General features: G+C 45.3%; 1 long non-coding RNA gene across 5 annotated transcripts; it reads left to right on the forward strand.

Annotated features, from left to right (window-relative positions):
• The first annotated feature begins 430 nt into the window (after positions 1-430).
• On the forward strand, positions 431-4,477 carry LOC127321504 (uncharacterized). Of its 5 annotated transcripts, none has more exons than XR_007864122.2 (4): positions 431-590; positions 680-817; positions 3,010-3,183; positions 3,856-4,477. It is a non-coding gene; the product is annotated as an uncharacterized lncRNA (long non-coding RNA). The 5 variants fall into 5 exon arrangements; XR_007864121.2 differs by having other exon boundaries at positions 431-571; XR_007864119.2 differs by having other exon boundaries at positions 431-571; positions 739-817.
• Positions 4,478-23,859: the final 19,382 nt, after the last annotated feature.

A 23,859-nucleotide genomic window follows, 5' to 3' on the forward strand; every position in this document is an offset into this window, starting at 1 on the left:
CGTCGTCGAGAGGACCTGCTGGTGGCCGGTAGGAGCGTCGAGCAAGGGCTGGCCGCATGCCTCAGCCTCCTCAACCAGCACGAGCAAGCGGAGTGGCCTAACCGTCGCCGAGAGGAGCTTCTGGTGTCCAGTAGGAGCTGCATAGCCCACCTCTCGCACCGCCGCATGCCGTCGTGCCGTCGCCGGGTGGAGCCGCTGGTGGAGCTCCGCCCTTGGACTTCGTGGCCTACTCTGGCTCTTTGTTGCCACGGAGGACGCCGAGCAGTGGCACAACAGCCTGTTCTTCAAAAAAGACCATAAGGTTCTCTCTGCATGTCTCAGTTGTGCGGTGAAAATCTCATCTTTGTTTGTGCAAATCCGTTTTTGTCTGTGCTTTAGAAGGTGCTTGATAAAAATCCTAGCTAATATGGTTGTATGTGCTATTTAAAGAGAAGAAAATAGACTATCTGGTGACCTTTGGAGATGTAAGTAGCAAGAATCATCGCTTATATTCGACCAAGGAGAAAGAGGAGCAGTGCTTGGGGGCTCCGATGTGTCGGCGGCGCTGCGCCCCTTGCCAACGCCTAGCAAGGTACCTTCCCAAATCCCAAGTAATGCTCTCCTCATGGTCGCTAGCTGAGTGCTTGTTTGATAGTTGGCGTGATGATGTTGATATGCTAGCTTGGTTGTTTCCTACTAGGTTGTGATTGCTGATATTTGTATTTTACTTGAGGCATGCATGATTTATGATCGATTTAGGTTTGGGTGATCTGGTTGGTCATTGTGGCGCTTTGCATACAGAACACGACCTGCCACTTTTCCATGACATTGAGACGAGGTGATCCTCTCTTCCTCCTTATTTATCCTTTGACCATGTTTTGATTTAATCCCATAAAGGATCAACAAGGATTCACTTTTTTGAAAAAGAACGCTCGTACTTTTGTTGCTGAGGGGAAAAACTACTTTGTTCCATGGTTTTGATAAATATATTCCTTAAAGTGTTGAAAGTGATTTGTATAGGTGACAATGGATTCCTTCATTTAGATTTAATTAGAATTGGGGTTATATACACAATGGTAAAACCATCCCTGGATACAATTCAACATCTATTATAGAAGGAGAATGCTTTGGTATAACTTCAGTTCACGTTTGTAAGGATTAGAAGCGTTTCTCCTATTTTTCATACTCTAGCTATATTCACAATTGAAAGGTGATGGGTCTTCTGTATCATGTCTGGCTTTCTAAACCTGAAAGCGCAGAGCTCCGAGCTAGCTCCGGGACGCTGATGGCCTGATGCTACACAACAACAATATCTCATTACACCATAATGAATTCACGCAAACAACGCTAACCAATATTTTGTATGATCAGCGAACACAGACACTACATTTCTTTTATGTTTTTATTCTATACTAGATGTTTATTGTCTGCAGGTCACCTTATTCTGAAGATAAAAATATCTGTTTAGTTGTTGTATTATGGATAACGGAAGTTTTTAGTTTGGTGTGGTAAAGTAATCATTTTAAGAACCAAAATCGTGATATTTGGGTACTCTTTCTTCAAGTGATAACTAATTTTGAGAATAGACTAATCTTGTTGCTCCTCTTTTTGGGGTAGGAACAAGCACTCGCTTGCTATTGGCTCTGTCTATATGTCAATGCTGCAATTATATTCATGACAGTTGCATATTAAAGAGTACTAATTGTTTTAAGCTGAAGCTTGGCTCGCAAAGTAAGTCAGATATCACTCTAATAATAAATAAATATGTTGGAAACGAGGCAGGGGGTCTCCATTTTGGGCCACTGAATAAATTAAGTCGAAATGTAATGCAGTACAACTGTGTGGGTTGAAATATGAGCCAAATTATCTTAACAAACAATGCTAGACACGGTTTGCATTTCTAATGATATCTTCCTTAGTTTAGTTCACATGCCAAATTTAAAATGAGTAGTGGTGTTACTTTTGAAACTTGAAACATGACAATATTAAGTGAGAAAGGTACAATTTGTGTTTATTCAAGAAATCACCTGTCTCAAGCTGGTGAGATAAGAACCTATTTTTGTTTGTCTATTAATACTTTACTTCATTTGTATGGTTCTTAGTGTGTTACTTAGGTTTGTTTGGGTTTGGTCTCACTGACCAATACATTCAGCATTCTTGCCATCTGCTTAACCTTTTGTGTAGTTCCATGTATGCTCAGTGGTAACTGTTAGATTAATGTTCGCCTCCGGGTTTTTTTCATTGGTAATGAAACTTCAGTGACGTATTGACCCGTTCATGTGATTGCAACTTCATTTAAAGTGCATATCATAGTTGTCTATAAAGTGTTATGCCCTTTAGTCACTGCTATATGCTATGGAGTTTCTAATGTTTGTTTTAGTTTCCAGTGTCGACAATGGTCATTTAGAGTTAAATAATATTACCTCCATATCAAAATATAATATGTTTTAGTAGGCTATTTTTCTCACTAAAATGTCTTATATTTTGTAACAGAGGAAATATATTGTTGAACACTTTTAGTTCTGGTTTGTACAGGACTTGCAATCATCCTTTGTTGAAACTGATTTAATAATTATCCTTGACCTTCTTTTCCACTTGTATAACTGGATCTCTTTCCGCTAAGTGTATTTTTTTGTTATCAGATGATACTTGAATTTTCTTGGTAGGCATGCCATCCTATCCCTTCAGATGACCTATAATGATCTAATGAAGCCATGGTGTTGGGATGCTTACTCTTTCATTTCTACTGTTTAGTTGTGTTTCTTTTGTTGTTGTATGTTTACATCTATTGCTCCTGAACATTCATCTAACTTTTCAAAATGAGTATGTTTCTGATATTCACCTAATTAAGTATCTTTACATACTGCATTGTAATAGTTCTAGAACAATATATCTTCTAAACCCCAATTTTTTCCATCCCCTCGGATAATTGTAGAAGTTTTTATTTATAGTAACATGGACCAATATCTAGCTAGAATATTTTGGTGATGTTAGAAGTAGGCACATTGCTGATAGGTTACGGCCTTGCAGGCTACAAGCTGCAAATGCCTATTCTTGTTTCGAGGATATTCAGTCTGCAAGCCTCACTTTGTTGTATTTTATGATGGCACTCATCATCTTCAAGATGACAGCAATTCATGACAATTCTAGGTCTGCCAATAGAAGCATAATTATTGTCAAATGCAATTACGCATCCTCAATCAGGTAAGATTACACTCCATTTTTTCCACATAGACTCAACTGAATGTTGCACTCACGTGCCATTTTTTGGTTCAATAGGTAATGTTCATTCATTCCTACTTTTGATCAACCTAGGCTTGGTAGTATTCAGAGTAGTAGATGTACATCAAGACCACAACCCAGTTTACACCTACCAACCAATTTTCACAGGAGTCCTATAGCATATATATTCAGTTTCGACAATTAAACTCGATTCCATGAACCTTCGGGTTGCTCATTTTCATAGTAGTTTTGTAGTAGTGATGAAGTCATTAGTGTGGCATCCAAATTAACAAGACATGTACTGTACTCGTACTTGTAGTTCCGGGTTACACATTATTCCTGAAATTTGTAGTTTGGAACAGGAAGTAATACTTATTTTATGCATTATAACATGTATGACCGGTTTAGCCACACGAGTTAAATAGCATGTTGTTTCTTCACTCAGGTTTTGTTATCCAATTATTTTTACAAAAAACTAAAGCCAAACCAGAAACCCAAGCCAACCCAAATATTCTGCTAAACCCTGTGAACTAAAATCTGTTATTGACACGTAAAAAAAATCTGTTATTGAACTAAAATAAGATTTCAGTGAGCATCTATAGCTACAACTGACTTGAAACTAAAAAAATGCATAAACATGATTTACTTTCTCAGGCTACAAACAAGAAAGCACAAATGTTCTTTATGTACAAGGTAAGGCTGATACCTTTTACCCTTAGCCAATATGATCTCCCGTCCTTTTTTTACCAAGTTTAAGCCATGGACAATCAATGCAGCTTAAGCCATTCTACAACAGTTTACCCACCATGATCCAGGGTAATGATCCATGCAGCTTAAGCCATTCTACAACATGATCCAGGGTAATGATCAATGCAGCTTAAGCCATTCTACAACATGATCCAGGGTAATAATCAATGCAGCTTAAGCCATTCTACAACAGTTTACCCACCATGGGCGAAGTGATGGTGACATTCTCTCCGTCATACACATCATCCTATTGGAGAAGTCTCAGTCCAACTGTCTTTCGAGCAAGCAGTGTATATTTTGTTGACTATACAGTTAGTCCGTAGTAAAAGACATGTTGTACTAATGAAGATTTACATAGTGTTTCACCAATTGGATAGTTGTGTTACATTTGATGTTTGATTACCATCGATTTCTACATATGCTTAATAGTGTTTTACAAATTATTTATCAGGACCGTGAGCCAAGGGGGGGCCCCAAATATTTCACTATTTCCTTGATTGTATATGATGGTGTGCTACCCTATTTGTTATTTCGTGTGTTTTATCCTAATCAAATAGTACTCCCTCCGGTTCTTGATATATGGTGTATAGTATTTGGCATGGAAATTAAGAAACGAATATGGAGAGAAAAGTACGTAAGGTTTTGAATTGACATGATAAAATAGAGAAGTTTTCAAAATATAACCACATGAGAATCCCTAAAAAAATATTGATACAGGTTATCCAACACAATATATCTTATATTTTGGAGACTTTTCTCAAAACATTATGCACCTTGTATCTAGAAAGAGTATCATTTTCTTTGTAAAAATAAAAAACATCATTATATAAACTGTAGATCACTATGAATTTCACGGGATCGTGCGCCAAGGCGCACATTTAAATCTAGTATATATAATGGAACCAGGACGTGGGAGCTAGAAACGTGCAGAAGAATTCTTCTCACGTTACGGGTGGAGTTGCCACCGCTCCGAACTCAACTTTAGCGATCAACGGGCGAAGAAGGACAGGCGAAAGAAAACACGGGACGGGCGAAATAAAACACGGGACGGACGACCGAAACCACCGGACCAAATCACGGAAACACTTTTGCTTTTATTATTAGGTATAGAAAATACTAGGAGTACCACTATAAAAAGACCAACCTTTGCCAAGGGAAGTGGCCTAACGAACGTGTGACACGTGGCAGCTTTACGAATCCTTCCGCACGTGTGCGCAACTGCTTCGCGCCCGTTCGCGTCCGCCCCGTACGCCAACCCCGCTCGCGCACATGCACAGCCGCGCCAACCAACTCCAGGACGAGTACACCCGCGCCTCGTCCAGGCGCACAACACCATCATCGCTGCTTGCTTGCACGCATCCAACGTTCCATCCATCGCATGTACTACAACTAGCTGTATAAATAGATGTAGGTACCTTTTTCAACTATCTACATACAATTACGAATAAATCTAACTACCTGAAGTATGAATACAACACAATAAAATGTTGCGAGTACAAATATGTATAACACACGAGTACATTTATGTACAACACACGAGTACAGTTGAACATGCGGGCGAGTACAAATACAATCGCGCACACGAGCAGGTACAGCCGCGCACACGAGTAAGTACAGATACAGCCGCACACACGAGCAGGTACAGTCACGCACAACACACGAGTACAGTTGAACACACGAGCGAGTACAAGTACAGTCACGCACACAAGCAGGTACAAACGCGCATACGAGCAGGTACAATCCTGAACACGAGCAAGTACATATACAGAAGTGCAGTGGCGCACACGAACAGGTACAATCACACGTAAGTACAGGTACAATCCCGCACACGGGCGAGTACAGTTAGCGAGTAAAGGGAAAAATTGCACTAAATACACTAAAAACAGGAGTACTTATCAGTTGAAACACGAGTACAGTTAGGTACACAACACAGGTACAATCACAATATTATTGGAAGTACGAAAAAAATATCTCCAAACCTATCAACATGGGATCTAGTTTTGAAGATCTCGACGCGACGATCTCAAAAGTGAAAACGGTTCGCAATTTGGACTTACGGTTCTCAATATATTTCATTTTGAAAGAAAAAAATGAATCTAGAAGAAAAAGGAAAAAACTACACAACCCAGTCTTCTCTCTCCTCTCCCATCCCCACCTTGCTTCCCCTTGCGACACGTGGCGAGCAGGGAGACCACTTCCCAGAGATTTTCTGGCACCACAGCACGCCACTTGTCGCGTGTGGAGCGAGTTGCCTTCCCTTCGCGAAGGTCGGCCTTTTTGTAACGATTTCGGGAAATTTGCCCGTGCGTTGCTACGGGTCAAACTTTTGTCAGTAATAATTGTTTTTGGACACGAAAAAATGCCCGACCGGATCAACCCATCCTAACCCACTTAAAGAAAATGTCGTTGGTTCGTTCTATTTATTTTCCTATCCAACCATGGAGAGAAATCATCCGCACACCATCCCTCTTACCTACGCGTCCCCTTCCACCTCCACCAGGGGATGGTGCCTGATCCCTTCTCGGCGGCCTTGGCTCCGCCCTCATTTTGGCTCCAGCGATTTCTATTAAATATGTCACTACTGGAGGCAGAATGTACAATCATTAGTATGACTCAACCTTTTTAAGTATGAACCTTGTTTGGCTATTATGTTGCCTTAAGCATTATATCAAATGTCTGTTATCCCTTGCAACAGTAAAATCCAATCAAGTGAAGGAATGCGATTGTTATGAAGCTTTGGTGAAGTTTTAGTTGCATATCCTAAAAACACATCTACGACACTACTTTACATCCAGTTTGACGGTTTATGATGGCTTACAATTATGCCTAAAATTGTAATGGCACAGCTAATTTTGAAGCTATCTTTTTAACGATTTTACTTTCGAAGCAAACCTAATGTTAGGAAGTTAGTTCTAGGGATACCTGGAGATATGGTCTTTTGCAAATGTCATCAAATGCTTTTGGTCCTTGCTATTTTCCGTTTTGACAATGCTTGTGGTCCTTGCTTAATAGTTGATGCTTTTGTGATGGTTGTGCGGAAAAGGCCATGTTAAAATCTGATGCGCAAGTCGACAAGTTATTTTAGTGACTTTGGCGTTGCCATTCAAGAGGTTTAGAAACCAATAAGGGCTCTTAATGAATTTGCTTTCATGAGGTAAATCCCATATAGGAGAGAGAAAATCTGAGAGCTCTGTTCTTACTCCTTACTGTATTAAAATACCAGCATGCAATTCGTCTTCACGCCTTTTTCTTCAGCATACGGACAACGACAGTGTACAATACAGGGCAGCCGGGGCCGTGGGTGAGGAGGAGCTCAGGCGGAGCAACTCCTCGAACGGATCTCAGCCACGCCTCCTGTCGAATGTCACCAGGGAGCAGCTGTGCCGCCGGTCGTCTTGGCGTCGTGGCGTCGGCCGCAGATCCTCTGCGGGCGACAGTGGCCTCCACCTCAATATCCTCCTCGCGCGCGCACCAGGCAGTCAGGTTGATTCGCTCTTCGGCAACCCCGCTCCAGTCGCGCGATACCTCTTAGTGGTGATGTTGAGCTTCCGGCGGCGGCACCAAGCTATGGCTCGATTCATACAATGGCGAGGACAAAATCAGATAGCTAGGCTCGATTCCCATCGCTGGTTGTGCGCTCGCGACGGCAGGGTAGGGAGCCGACTTCTGGGCAAGTAAGGTTCCCTGGATAAGTGGGCCGCACCACATCCGTGGGTGGTGACTCGAGGACAGGTCGTCACCAGGAAGGCCAGCTGCAGCGACGGACGGAGGCGGCACACGGCGTTGCGACGGCACAGAGGGCCCCGGATAGAGAGGATGGGAGCGACATGTGCGTCCGCTCACTGGGAGCAATGGAGGATGTTCAGCTGCGCCGGTGAAGCGCAAGGGCAAGAAAATCGACGGTGACGGCGGTAGGCCGAAGGTGAAGAAGATGCAGAGGATTCGGTCAATTCCGTGCGTCCCGTCTCAATTCCTTCAAGGAGTAAGAGGAGGACGGGGAGGCGGAGCTCCTAGACACAGCTTCTTGCTCCGGGGAGGAGGTCGAGCCCCAACGAAGTAGCTAGTTCGTCGGCCGCCGCGGCGATAATCCCTCCACGAGGACCCACTGAATCTATCCCAAAGTCTTCTTCCAATCCCAAATCCTCGATCTCAACCGAACCTGACCACAATGGCGGCGAGACGTGGCTGATATCTCCCAAAAAATTTCAGGCCTGTGTTCTCGGGGAGATCCCGGTCTGTGAGATTGGATTTGTCCCGGGAAGGTTGGGAATTTTATGGGAGAGCACGAGCGTTCGAGTTGCTCCAAAGAAAGGCACGAACCGTTTTTCATAGGCGGTGGCAATCAATGTAATTTCGATTGAAATCGAGGGGTAACAAAAAAACGGACGAATAAGAAGCCTTATTTTCTTTATTATTACGTATAGATAGATTAGGAAACATGTCCGCACGGTGCGTCAGATTGATTTTTACAAGCGGAACTACCATCAAAATATGTCGGTAAGCTATATGCAGAAGGGTTGGTGTGAATTGTGATGCTGCACGTGAGATGTACAACCAATGTTTTACAACCGAAATTATAGACAGTTGTAGACAAGTCGCAAACAGATAATAACTGAAAATACTTGTTTTAGCGTAAACTCACTTTGTTGGTTGTTTAAAATATTATGCTTGGATGTAATTACTCGCACTTACGTAGTGCATAACGAGCACTGGATCAATCCAATCGAAAGACCGCGACTTTGTTAAAAGGAGAAGAAAGATAACAATACAACTGACGCGTACTCGATCCCGAGGAAGCAAAAATAACAGCGTTCACATGTGATTGGTGGACATCCGCTCCAACTTAAGATGTCATTTTGTCATTCCGCGCCAGGCGTACACACGAGTTCTGAATATTACACTGCACAATCATTACCGGTAGTTAATTGTTGAGCACAGTGAATAAAAACGTCACTACTATCCATTGTAAATGCTGCCTGCTTTTTTTTGTAAGGTTTCCTTTTAAACTGATTTTCTATTATTTATAATTTTGTTCGTTTTTATGAAATTGTTAGAGTGCACTGGGAGAGAAACCATCACGAACACATCTGGTCAACTATGGAATAAATTTAATCTGTACACATCTGGTCAACTATGGAATAAATTTAATCTGTACAGCTGAATCGGATATCCCAAAATTCCTATATCATCATGTCAATTTTCAAACCTATGTGGACAGCTTTGTTGCAGAATGATCTGAATTTCTTGTGTTAGCTTGCTTAACGTTTCACCTTTATCCTCTTTAGTAGGCTTGCTTCCAAGTTTCAACTTCCCTAGCTTCTACCCGTTCTATGTAGATCGAGGTGGATGCTCCCCTCGTGCATATGTACGATATCCCTGCTCACGGTGTTGAGCAAGTGCCGGCCATGGGATACACGACGACCATCGTGTTCTAGCACGTAATGCTCCAGCCAGGGAAAGACGCGGAGGTCCAGATGGTTGCTCGGCTCGCCTGATCGAATCATGACCCCGCGAGGATCTTGGACGAGCGTGCCCGGGCGTTGTCTGCATCGCTGTGTTGATTGAGGCAACCTCAACGCTTCCCGGCTCAACGTTGAGGATGGCGTATCGCCGGCGACCTTGTGCTCCATGGGCAGGATGCCAATGCTCTTGGGCAACGGGATATGCGGCCATGCGACAACCTTCGGCTGGATGGACATGCTCGGGTCCAACAACGCCGTAGCACTGGCCGTAGGAGATCCGGAGCAACCTCCAGCGAGCGGAGACGCCACTGCAGGAGAGGATGATGGCCTCCGGTGGTCGCCGTTTTCGACAGATCGCTTTTGACATACTCGTGGCCGGCGATGTCGCGCCGAACTCTAATCCTCTCTAGTGAGATCAAAAATAGAGTCGTGGGATTTGGTTTGACCGTGTCTGCCTGCGTGTCTTTTATGTCCTTACATAGGTGAAGTATGTTGGATGGATTCCATCACGACCAAGTAGCCACGATCGATGCAGACCGGCGGCCTGCAGGTGGCGACGCGCGCCGTGCTCGAGGTAGCCGCTGCTACACTTTCGCCTTGTAAGCGTCCACGATCGACGCGGACATGCGGCCGGTTCTGCATGGCCGTATCAGCTTCGCCTCGGGCACCTGCCATCCGAGTCGACCCTCCACGTCCTGGAGTTCACCGACTGCAACGGCCGTCGGCCTCTTTCCCGTAGTCCGGTTGAGTTGTTCCAGTACTTTCATCGCCGTGCACCTTGACTTTGTTCTTCTCTCAGCCGCTAGACCAGACGTCGACGAGATAGGCGGGCTCCCTTGTCCGTTTGCCAGGCGATAATGCACGCGTACGTGCACCAACATGATGGTGTTGTTGAGGAAACACTGGGACGGCTGGCCTTTTAACACGGGATTACCCTCTCTTGCCGGAATTCGAGTATGCTCGGATCGGCTGATTCCTTTTATTACTGTGACGCACGGAAAGAAATCAGCCAGACAGCCACGATGTCGGTTGCTAACTGGGCCAGGGGCCAGGCCCAGGTGGAGCAACAAACGAATTTAGGAACGAACAGAAACGAATCTGTCCACTTAGCAGTGGCAATTGCCGTAATTACTACAAAAAAAATAAGGATAATAAAAAACGGACCAACAAGAAACCTTATTTTCTTTATTATTAGGTATAGACTAGGAAATTTGCCCGTGCGTTGCGACGGGTGAATCCATCAGTCTTCTCGTCTCCACCGTGGATGATCTAGAGATGGAAATGAAGCCTAGGAAACTTTTTTGTGTCACCTCCAATGTCGGTGCTCCCTAACCCTGATAAGTCCATGCCATGAGCGTGAAGTCGGGTTACTCCGTCTCATTGCTGGAGAGACAGATGCAGAAGCAAGACACATGAGCTTAAAAAATGTTCAAAATGCAAGCAAGCCAATGACTATGGCAATGCGCCGAGTAGCTTGCTATACTTTCTGTGAAAAAATCTCCATGTATGTAAATGACCTGATAAATCCGGATGATATTGGGGTCGATGAAAAAGCTCAATCATAAGTCTTGATTTCTCTCTTTGATGGAAGAGAAGATATAAGAAACACAAATACGATGAGCCATTCAGCATATAAAATATTCCAGCTGCTAATATTACCAACACAAAGCACAATGAAAGGCCATCTTTCCTCTTTACCATCAAAATTAAATGTATCCTTCAGCTTAAAAAAACTGCATGTACCCTAGACTGTTCTGCCCAGATTGTAGTTTTTTAACACGTAAGAATGTCCGCCATGAGGAAAAATCAATCAATGACCCATGAGCACTGACAAACTTAGAGAGCAAACAAGCCCAAACAATCAACGCTGCAGGAGTAGTAGATTTGAAGAGTGATTAGCGCTGATCATGGTAGAGCTTACTGATGTGCGTCCGTTCGCAGGTGGCGTTTCGTTGGGCGGACGACGAGGATGGGGCGGAAGCCAGACGCAGAGTGGAGCGGCTTGGCTGCAACCGCGCCGCCGCCAGAGGCTAGAGTGCCCGGTCGATCTGTAGCCCGTAAGCGGCGTCCCGCAACTTGTACAGAGCATTCCTCGGACCAAGCTCCTCGATGCTCTCTTGCGGCACCGACACGGTCGGTTGTGGCAGCATTGTCGCTTGTCGGTCACGCGAACACCACCATGTCCAGCACCTGCGCCATCTCCCCGACATGCACTCGTCCGCCACTACTGGCCACTCCCGGCCCACCCTGTCGATCCTCCCTCTCGGCCGAGTTCAGCACGGCAGTACATCGGAAACCAACGGGCGCGTGTGGGCAGAGTCCGCTCGAGTGCCTGGCCTGCTACCAGCCGGAGGCCATCCTAGACAGGTCCCACGGCACCGCGGTCCACCTCCTGGCACCCAACGTCATCCTCTTGACTGAACTTTAGCAGCCGTCGGCCGTCGCCAGCTTCCGTTCCTCTTCGTCTTGGCCATGAAGAGCTGGCGGCAGCGTGGCCTGCCTATTGTCCTCCTTGTCTTCTCTGTAGTAGTTGTAACACTCGTTGTCGCTTGCTCAAGGAAGTCCCTCCTCGTCCTCGTCCCTGGCCTGTCTATCGTCCGCCTCGTCGACCAGATCGACGTCGTACTTTTCCTTCCCCAATCCCTACTCTTTCTGGTCTTCGCTGCCACCGGACGAGCGTATGATCGATCACGACGTGGGCCTACCCAATCCCTACTTTTCCTCGTTCTGGCTACGGCCGGCCGCCGGGTGTCTAATCGATCAGGACGTGGTTACTTATATGATGCCAGTATAGATCACGTTCTAGATGGACTCTGTTTCCCCGTGTGGCCTGAACCTACCATAGTTTGTTGAGGAGAAATCTAGCGTGCTGGAGCAAGACTCTACTTCCGGTCGAAGCCAGAACGGGACAAACGAAACCAGGGATTGGTGGGATGGGATATAAAAGGCGTAAAGTGGGTTGGACGAAAGCGTAAAGTGATGGACACAGACCGTTTTGCGGCGGCGCTAGCCCTTGAGCGGCTTGACATTGGCGGGCGCCACCTCTTGCTATGATGGGACGCATGAATACGACGGCCGCCTTGTCGGTGGGCTGACGGTGAGGCTGGAGAACATCGATCTTGGTAGCTGAGTAATTCTACGTCCGGGAGGCGAAGAGATCGTCTGCCCCCCTCTGATTGCAGACTGCAGAGACCTGTTCGGTGGTTGCCTACGGACCACGATGGACGAACCAAGAAACGCGATGGACGAAGAGAGAAATCCTTTTAATTTTAATCAACCAGATAAACCAAACGGCCAGTTGAATTAGGGAAGCATTGAAATCGCATGTTGTTGCTCGTTCGATGTCTTTGACTGACCTCCATTAAGAAAGGCTAATGCAGCAAGACTCATCATCTTAATCGCAAGAAGAACACGCATGAAGCATCAGTATGCAGCAGACGATGGCGTGTAAAGACGTCTGCTCTTCAACACCAATTGGCTGATGTTAGCGAAGATAAAATTTTGATCTTCAACCTTGCCCAGTATTCTCAAATTTGAGATGCTCGACCTGATTGATGAAGTGCTAACAGGCAGATTACTGGTTGCTCCCGTCCGTCGCCAGATATAAGCTGATATGGATCAACACAGAGCTGCACCTGATCAAGAAACAGAGCCAATCCCTCTACCGCGACCGATCCCATCAAGTGCATTATCGAGCGGCGGCGGACAGGCCGGCTCCCATTCAGCGCACCGGCGAGCGGCGGCAGACAAACGAGCTGTGGCGTGCATGCCGGCTCCCGTCAAGCGCACGGGCGGGAGGCGGCCGAACAGGTGGAGTCCGCGAGCGGCGGTGGATGGGCTAATATTGTGCTGAAAGAGCCTCTATCCAGCTAAATATATATGAGTATTCGCGCCGCAATCTGTGGATCAACCTGGACTCTTTTTTCCATTGGATCGACGCCAGGAGATCTGATATGTAGTGTGTTTTTCTCTCTTGATCTGATACGTTCTAGGCTGCCAACATAGTCGTGCTGTTCTAGGACTTCCCTCCCAGAGTCCCAGGCGTTCACATCTACCGATTGATTTGGGGTTTAGGATCAATAGAACGGACCAAACGTACGGACGAAACTAAGATGACGGACCGAACCACGGAAACCTTATTTTCTTTATTATTAGGTATAGATTTGTGCAGTAAAATCTGTTTTCACTTCTTCGCTAATGTTTCCTTCCTAAGTTTTACCAACAAAAGATTGCATGGCCCGCCCTTTGAACCCCACGATCTTATTGTCATTCTATTAGGATATAGACAATTCACAAAGAAAGAATGATAAATAGTTGAAGTAGAAAAGAATGATTACTTTGGTTAGGATTGAGTGGAAGCAATCTGTAAGGCCAATCACTCCCAATTTAGATAATCTAAATGTGAATTTTCATGGCGGCTGTAAGCTAGCTACAATGCGTCAACGCCAATCTAGAGAACACAAAGAAAAATGTAAAATAATCTACTCTAACCAGCACTCCACCGCTGGCATGTAGACCTGCCAGAACATGGTGTCGTTCATTGGAGGATATTGGGAAGGGGAGGATCCCTTCCGCTTGAAAATCGAATCGAGCTCCCATCGCCGGTAACAGGTGACACCATCTGAAGGCGCTGACCTCCGGCCTCCTCCCGTACAAGACCTCCAGCTGAACGTTGAGATAGAGAGAGAGAGAGAGAGCGATGTGCGTGGAAAACTCAGAGCAGTGCGGACGACCCACCGATTCAGGCGATCTCGGCCGGCCACGGTACCAATGGCCGGAGGGGGCCGAGACCCCGCGCGAGCCTTGTTCGTGGGGCCGTGTTCGGTGGTGCGGTCCAGGGCATCCGCGCCGGAGAGAAGGGGAGATTTTAAGTAGGACGCGAACAAGGGGATCCAGAGATGGAGCCGGTTGCCGGCCGCATGCTTTGCAGCATAGCCGTTGGCCGCCGCTGGCTCCTCCACACAAGACCGTCGGCGGACCCAATGCAGCTTCCTGTACGCCCTCTTCTTCTAGCGCCCCGTAGTACCAGATGCGCGACCGTGTCGAGTCCTCGCGCCAGTACACCGGCAATCCGGCCGGAGGGGCGGGCGATGGCCCGTGGCTGACCCTGTCGCCTGTGCGGATCAGGGGCCACAGATGAACGAGAGCAGAAAAATATCAATTTGTTCGCTCGCGAGAAAATAAGCCCAAACGGTATGACTTGCCGGTGGCAGGTGCTGTAATTTGGACAAAAGTGAGGGGCAATAAAAAACGGACCAACAAGAAGCTCTTTTCCTTTATTATTAGGTATAGAAGGGGGACAGGCAGATCGGCCCCGGCCAACGGGCGATGAGGGCGGCGTCCACGCGTGGTAGACGAGGCGTCTGCGTGGGCATCGAAGAGGCGTTGTGCTGGGCCGGTGGAAGGGAGAAGGGAGGGTCCAGCAGGGGTGTTGGGTTGGGCCAGGGAGTGGTAGAGGGTGGAAGGAAAAGAGGGGGCTTGTCCCCAGCCAAAACAGAGAAGAAAAAGAGAGAAGGAAAAGAGAGAGGGAAAGAGAGGGGGAGGTGTCCCCCTTAGGGTTTGCTCCAAGGAAAAAAAAGAGAGAGAGGGCAGGGGTCAATGGAAAGAAAGGGGTGCCATGAAAAGGGGCTTGCATGTGACAAAAATTTGGAGAGCGTGTGCCATTGCGTATGGGAGGGAGAAGGAAAGAAAAAGAGAGTGGTGAGGTGGTGATGATGCCACGTAAGTGGTGGTGTCAAAATAAAAGAGGGGAGTGCTCCCTCCTTATTTTAGAAATTTTTAGAACCAAGATACAAGGCTCACAAGGGTTAGATCATGTGATGAAGGATTTTGGGAGAGGGGAAACCAAGTGAGAGAGAAGCACTAGGGTTCAAGATGGTTTTAGGTGGAAAGCTACAGACAAAGAAAAATTTACATGCTAGCATAAGCAAGAATCTATCCTATGCACACACAAAGTAGCATGAACAAAAGTTTTTGTTGGTTCCAAATTTTCAAAACTGGAAAATATGCAAGGTTGGAAAAGTGGGTCGTTACAGACACATCATAAATATCATCGAAATATGTGTTGAATAAATATGGTTCACATTGATTTGATACTTCAAAAACTTCTGTTACACAATTTAAAAAGTTAGATCCAAAAAAATAAAATGTATACAAATCTTTTTGAATTGCAACATAAATTTAAAAATTACTAGGTACATGACGCTAATATTTATGCACCCTAACAGTATAAGGGACTGCATTTATTATGAAAACTTGATTGTTGATGTCAAACCAAAATGATATCGTGTCATTTTCTTCTAATTCATATGATTCGGTTAATGATCTCCAGAAAGGTCCACTCAAAATAGATTTACTTCCAAGAATATCAATAAAAATGCGGTGAACAAAATCTAGATCAGGTCCACACTTTATTTTCATCCATCCATTTGGACAATGAAGCATAATAATATCCCTATAAGAACAACGAATAACCTGCAAAAAAATGATAGAGAAAAGAAAAAAGTCTACTAGATTGGTAACAAACATCGCATGAATTATCATCAACCATGATCCTGCATTTTATTTGTGAAAATAAAAAAGATTAAAAACAAAAAGTAGTCATATTGAATTCCCACATATTTGCAACATATATGATGATAATACAATGTTTTACATTAATTTATGAAGATTTACCAATGATCCCCTTTATTTGCTTTATAACTCTGCAGAACAGGAATTCCCTGTTTTGTGTATTTTTCACTTTCACATACTTATACAGAGTCAAATTGACCTGGGATTTTTGGAGGGTCATTTTTTCGTCGGGAGAAGCACCCTTGGACTTGGAAGCACACCTGGATGGGACTCAGGCCCAAAATATACCAGGTGGCATGCCCAAACATCTAGGGTGCGCCACCTGCACTCTTTCGGCAGTCGATCGTCCAAATCGAGTGATCTTTTTGCCCACCGACATATTTTGACCAAAACATCACTATATATGGCCCCGAAGAGTTCTCTGGAAGAGAGCGCCGCAAAAAGATAGAAACACGAAAATGGAGGCTGCAACAGGAAAGATTGGAGGGGGAAACTCCGCCGGGATCACCGCCAGAGGGATCTCCACCTTCTCCAACGTGGCAATAGCTTGATCCGTTTCTCTCATGTTCTTCATAGTTCTTAGTGCCATATGAGTTGCCTCACATGATTATGGCCATATTTTGTAATACTTATGTGGTGGATCCTTATTCGATGATATTGTGCTATGAGATCTAATCGTATTATGTGTAAGATGTATTGATAGGTGCATATTTTGTAACCCGTTCTTAAGTATTTGTTGTAATCCAGCATCTATGCAAGAGCTTGTGTGGGGTGATGTGTGTACTAGATGGAGTAGCATGGTTTTAGTGATTTAGTAGTGACAGCAAATTCATGATATATATTATGTTTTTGCCTTTTCTTTTGCTACCACACAAGGGATAAAGTGAATGCATGTGCTATGTTTGTAACGTGACAAAAGTGATGATCTTGTTTGGTCAAGGTAGCATATTTGATATTCAAACATCATGTCAAAGTACTTATGGCTATACTCTGTTAATTCTGAGTACAAGATTTCATAGAGTTTTCCCTTTATTGTGTAGTATAAGAGAGATGTGTTGCATCATCTCTATGTTAGGACGTGATGCCCATATGAATGCTGATGCATGTAAAATGCATACATGAACTTTGTCCTTTATCATATTGATTTCCCACATACTTGCAACATATATGATGATAATACCATGTTTTACATTGATTTATGGGGATTTACCAGTGATCCCATTTATTTTGTTTATAACTCCACATAACAGAAAAACCCTGTTTTGTGTATTTTCATTTTCACAGACCTATACGGAGTCAAATTGACCTGGGATTTTTGGAGCATCACTTATTCACAGGGAGAAGCACCCTGGGCCCTGGAACCACACCTGGAGAGGCATGAGGCCCGAAAGATCACAGGTGGCATGCCCGGCAAGGTAGGGCGCTCCACCTAGCCTCTTTCGGCCGTCGATCGCGGAAACCGCGTGATATTTTCGCCCACCGACGTATTTTGACCTGAAAATCACTATATATATGGTCCCAAAGAGTTCTCGGGAGGAGAGCGCCGCACAAACATAGAAACACAAAAATGGAGGCCACGGTAGAGAAGATTGGAGGTGGAAACTCCACCGAGATCACCGCTGGAAGTATCTCCACATTCTTCAACATCGTCCTCATCATCACCACGATCAAGGGAGTGTAGTCCATCTCTGGACTACGGGTTTGTGGCGGTAGCTTGATCTATTTCTCATATGTTATTCATAGTTCTTAGTGCCATATGAGCTGTCTCACATGATTATGGCCATATTTGTAATACCTATGTGGTGCATGTAACACGCCAACTTTTGCAACCATGTTTGTCCAGAGTGCAAAAATCAAGGGGAACAAAAACTTTTTCTAAAGACTAATTAAGATGAATTGCCTTGATGTGCTTGTTAACATGAATTGATTTAGTTTGCTTGTAGATGATTTCCCTTGATCTGCTGGTTTAGGTTTTCTTGAACACCTCAACACGTCAAGATCACTTCTTCTCAACCATGTCTTGCCTGATCCAAATTTGTGATATGGTCCAATATTTACACCTCTGATTTAAATGCCTCCACTTGTGGCAATGTCAATGCACCTACCTTGGGATCTTCCTTGTGATGTATTCTAACTCACCTTGTCCCTGATTCAAATCTTGGGACCATCTACTCCTTAATACAACCCTCTCTTATACCCTAGACAAAAACACTAAGACCTCACGAATTTGACCTAGTCCTAAAATTGTTATCAGGTTCCATTTTGGAACCTCTGGATTAAGCTACCCCTTGCCATCTAAGGCAATGCACTTGGTCCTGTACCTACCTTGTATTGAGAACATCCCTACCCTACCAATGCCATGGACTAGATCACCCATCTACCCACTTATCCTTGATGGTTTAAGGCCATGTAAAAAATCTATTTTTGCAGCGTTAAAATATTCAAACTTTGGCAGTTGTTTCCTAAGCCCTCACACATGTTATAGGTAAACTCAAGGCATGGATCCTATCTATGCAACCCCTTCTACAACTTCCACGTCTAGCATGTCCCATGCTACCCTTGCAACCTATTTATTCCACTTGATCTTATACCCTATCCAATGTTTCAACACTAGATCACTTCTTTCTATTTTAGCTTTTATTTTTATTTTATCTAGTTTAATCTTCACAAAACCAAGAGTTGATATGATGGATACATAATGAAGTAATTATCTACCCTTGAGATCACATTTCCCAAATTCATTTTTTTCCAAAAATCCCAAAACCCCATTGATTTTCTTCTCTAGTTTAACCACAAAACTAATTCTAGTTTTATTAAAACTTTTATTTTCTTCAAATAAAACAAGGAATGAGATTGGTACTCTTATAATCTCATTTCCACCAAAGGATGATTTCTATATCATTATTTTATTTCTTTAATTTCTTTGTTTTAACAAAATGCATGTTAATGGTACATACATCACTTCTTGCTCCTTTTTATTACCAATTAGTTTTGAGAAAATTTTACTAGAAATTTTTATGCTAGTAGACCTATTTTATTTCAAATTACCATCTTGTCTCTCCTAAAATTTTCAAAGACCATTTTTTTCTTTCAAATGAATTCCTCTCAATTTTGACAAATCCACATAGGATGATAAAAACCAATACCCTTGCCTTCAAAACTTAAATAGAATCATCTATACATCCACCACACCACCCATGCATATGTTAATTGCCATCATCACCTTGACCACATGATTTGATGAACTATGTCATCATAATCATCATTATTTTGTTTTGTCATTTCCATCACTATCCCTCTACACCTTTCACAATCATCTAAACCACCTCCATCTTTGGCCTTGGTCGGCATACATGACCAAATATGCACCTATCCTTGCACCCTTATGCTTGGCAACGGAGAGAGAGAAGAAAAAAGAGTCGTCCATTGCTACGCATTGACATAGTTATGTCATCCCTCCCCTTCCCCTCTATTTATTGAACCCCGTCTCCATTCCCTGCTTTCTCCAGTGCCACTACACCACCAGGTCGCCTGCTACAGTTCCACTTTTGTCATTTTCTGTTTGGAGAAGATGCATGGATGGGGGATAAAGATCTCTTAAGGGATCCGGTGCAACTCTCTTCTTCTCACCTCTCTCACCGACACCAACCCCAACCCCCTTCCATGACACCTCTTGGTCACCTGCATGACCCACATGATGCTGACACGACCTGGAGCACGCTGCAGCACCCTCCCTTCTCTCCCTCTCTTGCGATGGACAGCTTTGATGGCCAGCTGTGACCGGACCTTTTCTGCATAAGCGGCTGCACCAAAGGCCCATCATGTCCCTCTTCTCTGCATCGCGCTCGCTCCTGAGGCAGCCCCGGCTCAACAACAGTGTCGCCCTTGATCGACATGCCCGTAGTCACCACGTCTGGGTATGCCGATTCGTTCCCGGAGCATCGATGCACCTACAGAAGCCCCCAAGCCCTAGACAGATGTAGCACTGTTCCAGGGCCATAACTAAATCACCTTATGCCACCCACGTTCCCTCACCATCTCTCCATACTCATCGATCACCTTCAAGAACGCATAGACATTGTCTCGTCCCGACAAGCTCAGCAAGCGTTTCTCCCCACTTTCGGTCGAGATGGACCCACCTCTGGATGCCAGGACGGATGCCACCGCCAGCCTAACCATTCAGCGCTCAAGCTGTCATCATGGACGGGGTGCACGCCCCGTCGCGGTGCACCATGGCCTCATCCCATTTAACTCCGAACCTGAGTCCTTCCTCGCCTTCCCAGGCCTCACTCCTTCTTCACTCGCTTCCCCTCACCATCCAGAAAAGCATAAAGGAGAACTCTGCTCCGTTTCTTCCTCGCCGAAGGAGAAGGCCGAGATGGAGCTCGTCGGATTTTTCGCTCACTGTGGCCGTTGTTGTTGCCTCACTCTGCCGTCTCCCTCCATTTCTCGTGTCACTTTCCTCCCATCTTACCTATCCCCACCCTCTTTCCTACGTGTAGATCGCTTGGTGGTCGCCGTCGTCGGGGTTCTACGTGAACCAAGCCACGGTGGCCCTCGACCCTGTTGTTGACCTGGAGCCTGGATGACATGTCCGTGGTGCCAGGGAAAGCAGCTTCAAGCCCCCTTCCTTCCCAGCATCGCGGCAACATCTCCAAGACCCTCGAAGCTCGCGCGGAGGTTGACTCCTTCAGCGTCTGCCCGTAGCGGAGCCGTGCTGGGCATCACCAACGCCGGGCGGCCATCCTCGCTCGTGTTCATCATTGACCGAGCCAAGCCGCCGCACCATCCTCCGCCTCCTCTCCATCATCCTCGAGCCTGAGGTGAGCCGCTCGTCCTCTTCCATGCTAGGGTTAGCCGCGACCGTCGAATCCATGTCCGCATCAAAGAAGAAAGGCAGTCAGAGTCAGATTTTCATCCGACGGTTGCATGTCGGTCGTCGTGGGCCCGTGTGATTTCGCTGCGGGGACTATCTACATGCACGTTCAAAATAACGTCTCCCGCGCATCCGCGGCCGAAGCTGGGCCGGCCCGGTGTTGCCCAGCCAGATCCCGACCCATCCCCTTTTTTCTGTTAAATTTCTAGAAAATGTGCTTGTAGATCTATCCCAACTTTTAATCCACTACAAATTCCTAACATATCTAAAAATTGTGATTCAAGTTTATGGATGCTCCTCTATGAAATCCTAACCACCTAAAATTGTGTGCATGTATTTTACCAGTATGGTTTTGTGCTGAAAACTGCTCTACTACTGTGTGCTTGTTTTAGTGTTTTATTGTTTGTGAAAGTTCTGTGAGACCTTTCTGCGTGAATCCAATTTTGGTGTGTAGTAGATGGCAATACATTTTGTTTGCCATAGGTCCCACATGCAGGAATTTCCTGGATTTTGCATGGTTAATAAACTCAGATCTAGCCAGTAGGCCGTTGTGTCATTTTTATTTTGAAAACTAAGAATGTTTTTGAAGCAAACCCAAATCATTGTGTTAGGTATCACCATTGGCTGTTAGTGCGCCAAAGGAAATATTTTTGTGAGGTATGTTCAATTTCTGGGAATTTTATATCCAAAAACAGAGTGTCTTTTTAGTATAATATTTGTGATAATTATTTTAGGACTCGGAAAAATGCCAAACCAACTTTTGTGGATCACATTTTTCAATACCTATCTGGTGGTATTATGTTTACTGGTTTTCTATGCTCTGATATTTGTGTGCCTTAAAAGTGGATTGCTCTAGTTTTTGCACTGTTTAATTGGTTAAAAATATTTGAAAACTTTTTTGTGTATGATTCCAGTGCATGTGTGTTCTACATGTTAATAGCTTCCAATAGATATGATGATTGTATTTTTGTGAGCCATAGAAAGTTTACTTCATTTATTTAGTCCCTAAGCCAATTTTGGTTTTATAAAAATATAACCTACTATTTTGAAAACCCAAATTGAGTGAATCCAATTTCTGCAGCTTTATAAAGTCAAGCTTTAATCTCTGTGATTTTACCAAATTTTTGTGTGCATTTTTTTAGAGTGGCTTGTTAATGTGGTGTTGTTGCTTATTTTACCCTAGGGAAATTGTGTTGTCTTTGGTTAAATTGTTTTATAATGAACTTTGGCACCAGACCTTTTCTGGTGGTTTCCAAAATTCATTACCTACCAGTACCTTTGTAGATTGTATCTTGGATTGAGGTAGAACCTTTTTAGTTAATAGATGGTATGTTTAGGCCTTCTCTAGTAACGGTAAAACTAGTCCTTTTATAAATAAAATGACCATCTTGCCCAAGGTGCTATTTAATTGATGTGTTTAGTGCCTCTAAATGAGTGGTTGCTACTGGATTGAGTGTGTGTGGTTGATGCTATGTCGATGTAATGATTGTTCGTCTTTCATTTCACGACATTAGAATGCGAGTACTATCGGAAAAGAAGGAGAGTATCTTGGTGACACTTTTCAAACTTTGTATATTTTCTAGTCTTGCAAATTTGGAGCCAAAGAAAACTTTATGTTCATGCTACTTTGTGTGTGCATAGGGTAGATGCTTGCTTATGGTAGTACTTAAAATTCTTTTTTGTTTGTAGCTTCTCACCTTAGACCCTAAGTGCCATTTTTTGAAAACTATCTAAAACCCTAGAGCTTCTCTTTTACTGGGTATCCCTCTATCCCAATTTCTTCATCACATGATCTAAAACCTAGTGGACCATAACTCTTATTGCCAAATTCCCTAAGCTGAGGGGGAACACTCCCCTCTCTTATCCTTGGACACCACCACTTAGGGTGGCATCACCATCACCACCATCATCTCACCACCATCACACCACCACTCTTCTTACTCCATTGCTTGTGCCATGATTCTTTTCGCAACATTTTTGCCCCAAGGGCAAGCAAGTCCCTTGCATGCACCCTCTCTCTTTGGTCCCTACCCTCTCTCTCTTTCTCTCTCTTTTTTCTGGGGTGCAAACCCTAAGAGGGGACACTTCCCCTCTCATATCTTCTCTTTTTTCTCCCTCTATTTTTTCCTCCCTTTTTCCCCTCTGGTTGGGCCGAGGCAACCCCTCCCCTCTCTTCTCCACCACCCCTGGCCCAACCCCAAAACCCTAGCTAACCCTTCCCTCTCCCTCTCACCGGCCCAACACGGCCAGCCCACCCCTCCCACAAAAACCCTATCCCAGGCCAACGCACGCGTGCACGCCTGGCTGCCTCCCGCGCAACTTCAACGAGGCAACGCCTCGGTTCCTCTCCCACGCCTCGTCTTCATGCGCTGGGCGCCTCGATCCCCTCCCTGCCGCCCGCGTCGCCCGTTGGGCACGGCAGATCCCCCGGTCCCCCTCCTCTGCCTATAAAAGCAGCCTCTGCAGGCAGTCCCTCCCCTTTCACCACACTCCCCCACCCCCACTTCCCCCTGTCAGCCACGCCGCAGCGCTTCTCGAGCTGCCGCTGCTTGTCGACACCGCTCCGGTGACCGTGGTCACCGCGTGGGTGACACGCGAGGTGGAGCTCACCTCTGACGACCACGCCGCCTCCCCTTCTTCTTCATCGCCATCCTCCACCTCTACCCAGCCCTGAACCTACCCCTCTCTTCGCCTAGAGCCACCGGAGGACGATGCCATCGCCATGCTGGGGACATATGGGGAGGAGGAGAAGGGCGCTGCCAAGCCTCCCCTGCACGCCACCAGAACTCCACCACCCTGCCAGGAGGCCGCCGAGCCCCTGCCTCCCACCGGTAAGCCCTGGCCACCCCTCCATTCTTCTCTGCCACCGTGCGTTTCATGGATGTGGAGGAGACGACACCTCCGGGCCATCCGTTCCCCATCCCGTGGCTGCAAGGGCCATGCAGGCCTAGCCCGCCACGGGCCCGCCCTTTTTCTTTTCTTTTTCCTTTTTCTTTTTTT

This window comes from Lolium perenne, chromosome 3, assembly GCF_019359855.2.
Source record: "Lolium perenne isolate Kyuss_39 chromosome 3, Kyuss_2.0, whole genome shotgun sequence".
NCBI lineage: Eukaryota > Viridiplantae > Streptophyta > Magnoliopsida > Poales > Poaceae > Lolium > Lolium perenne.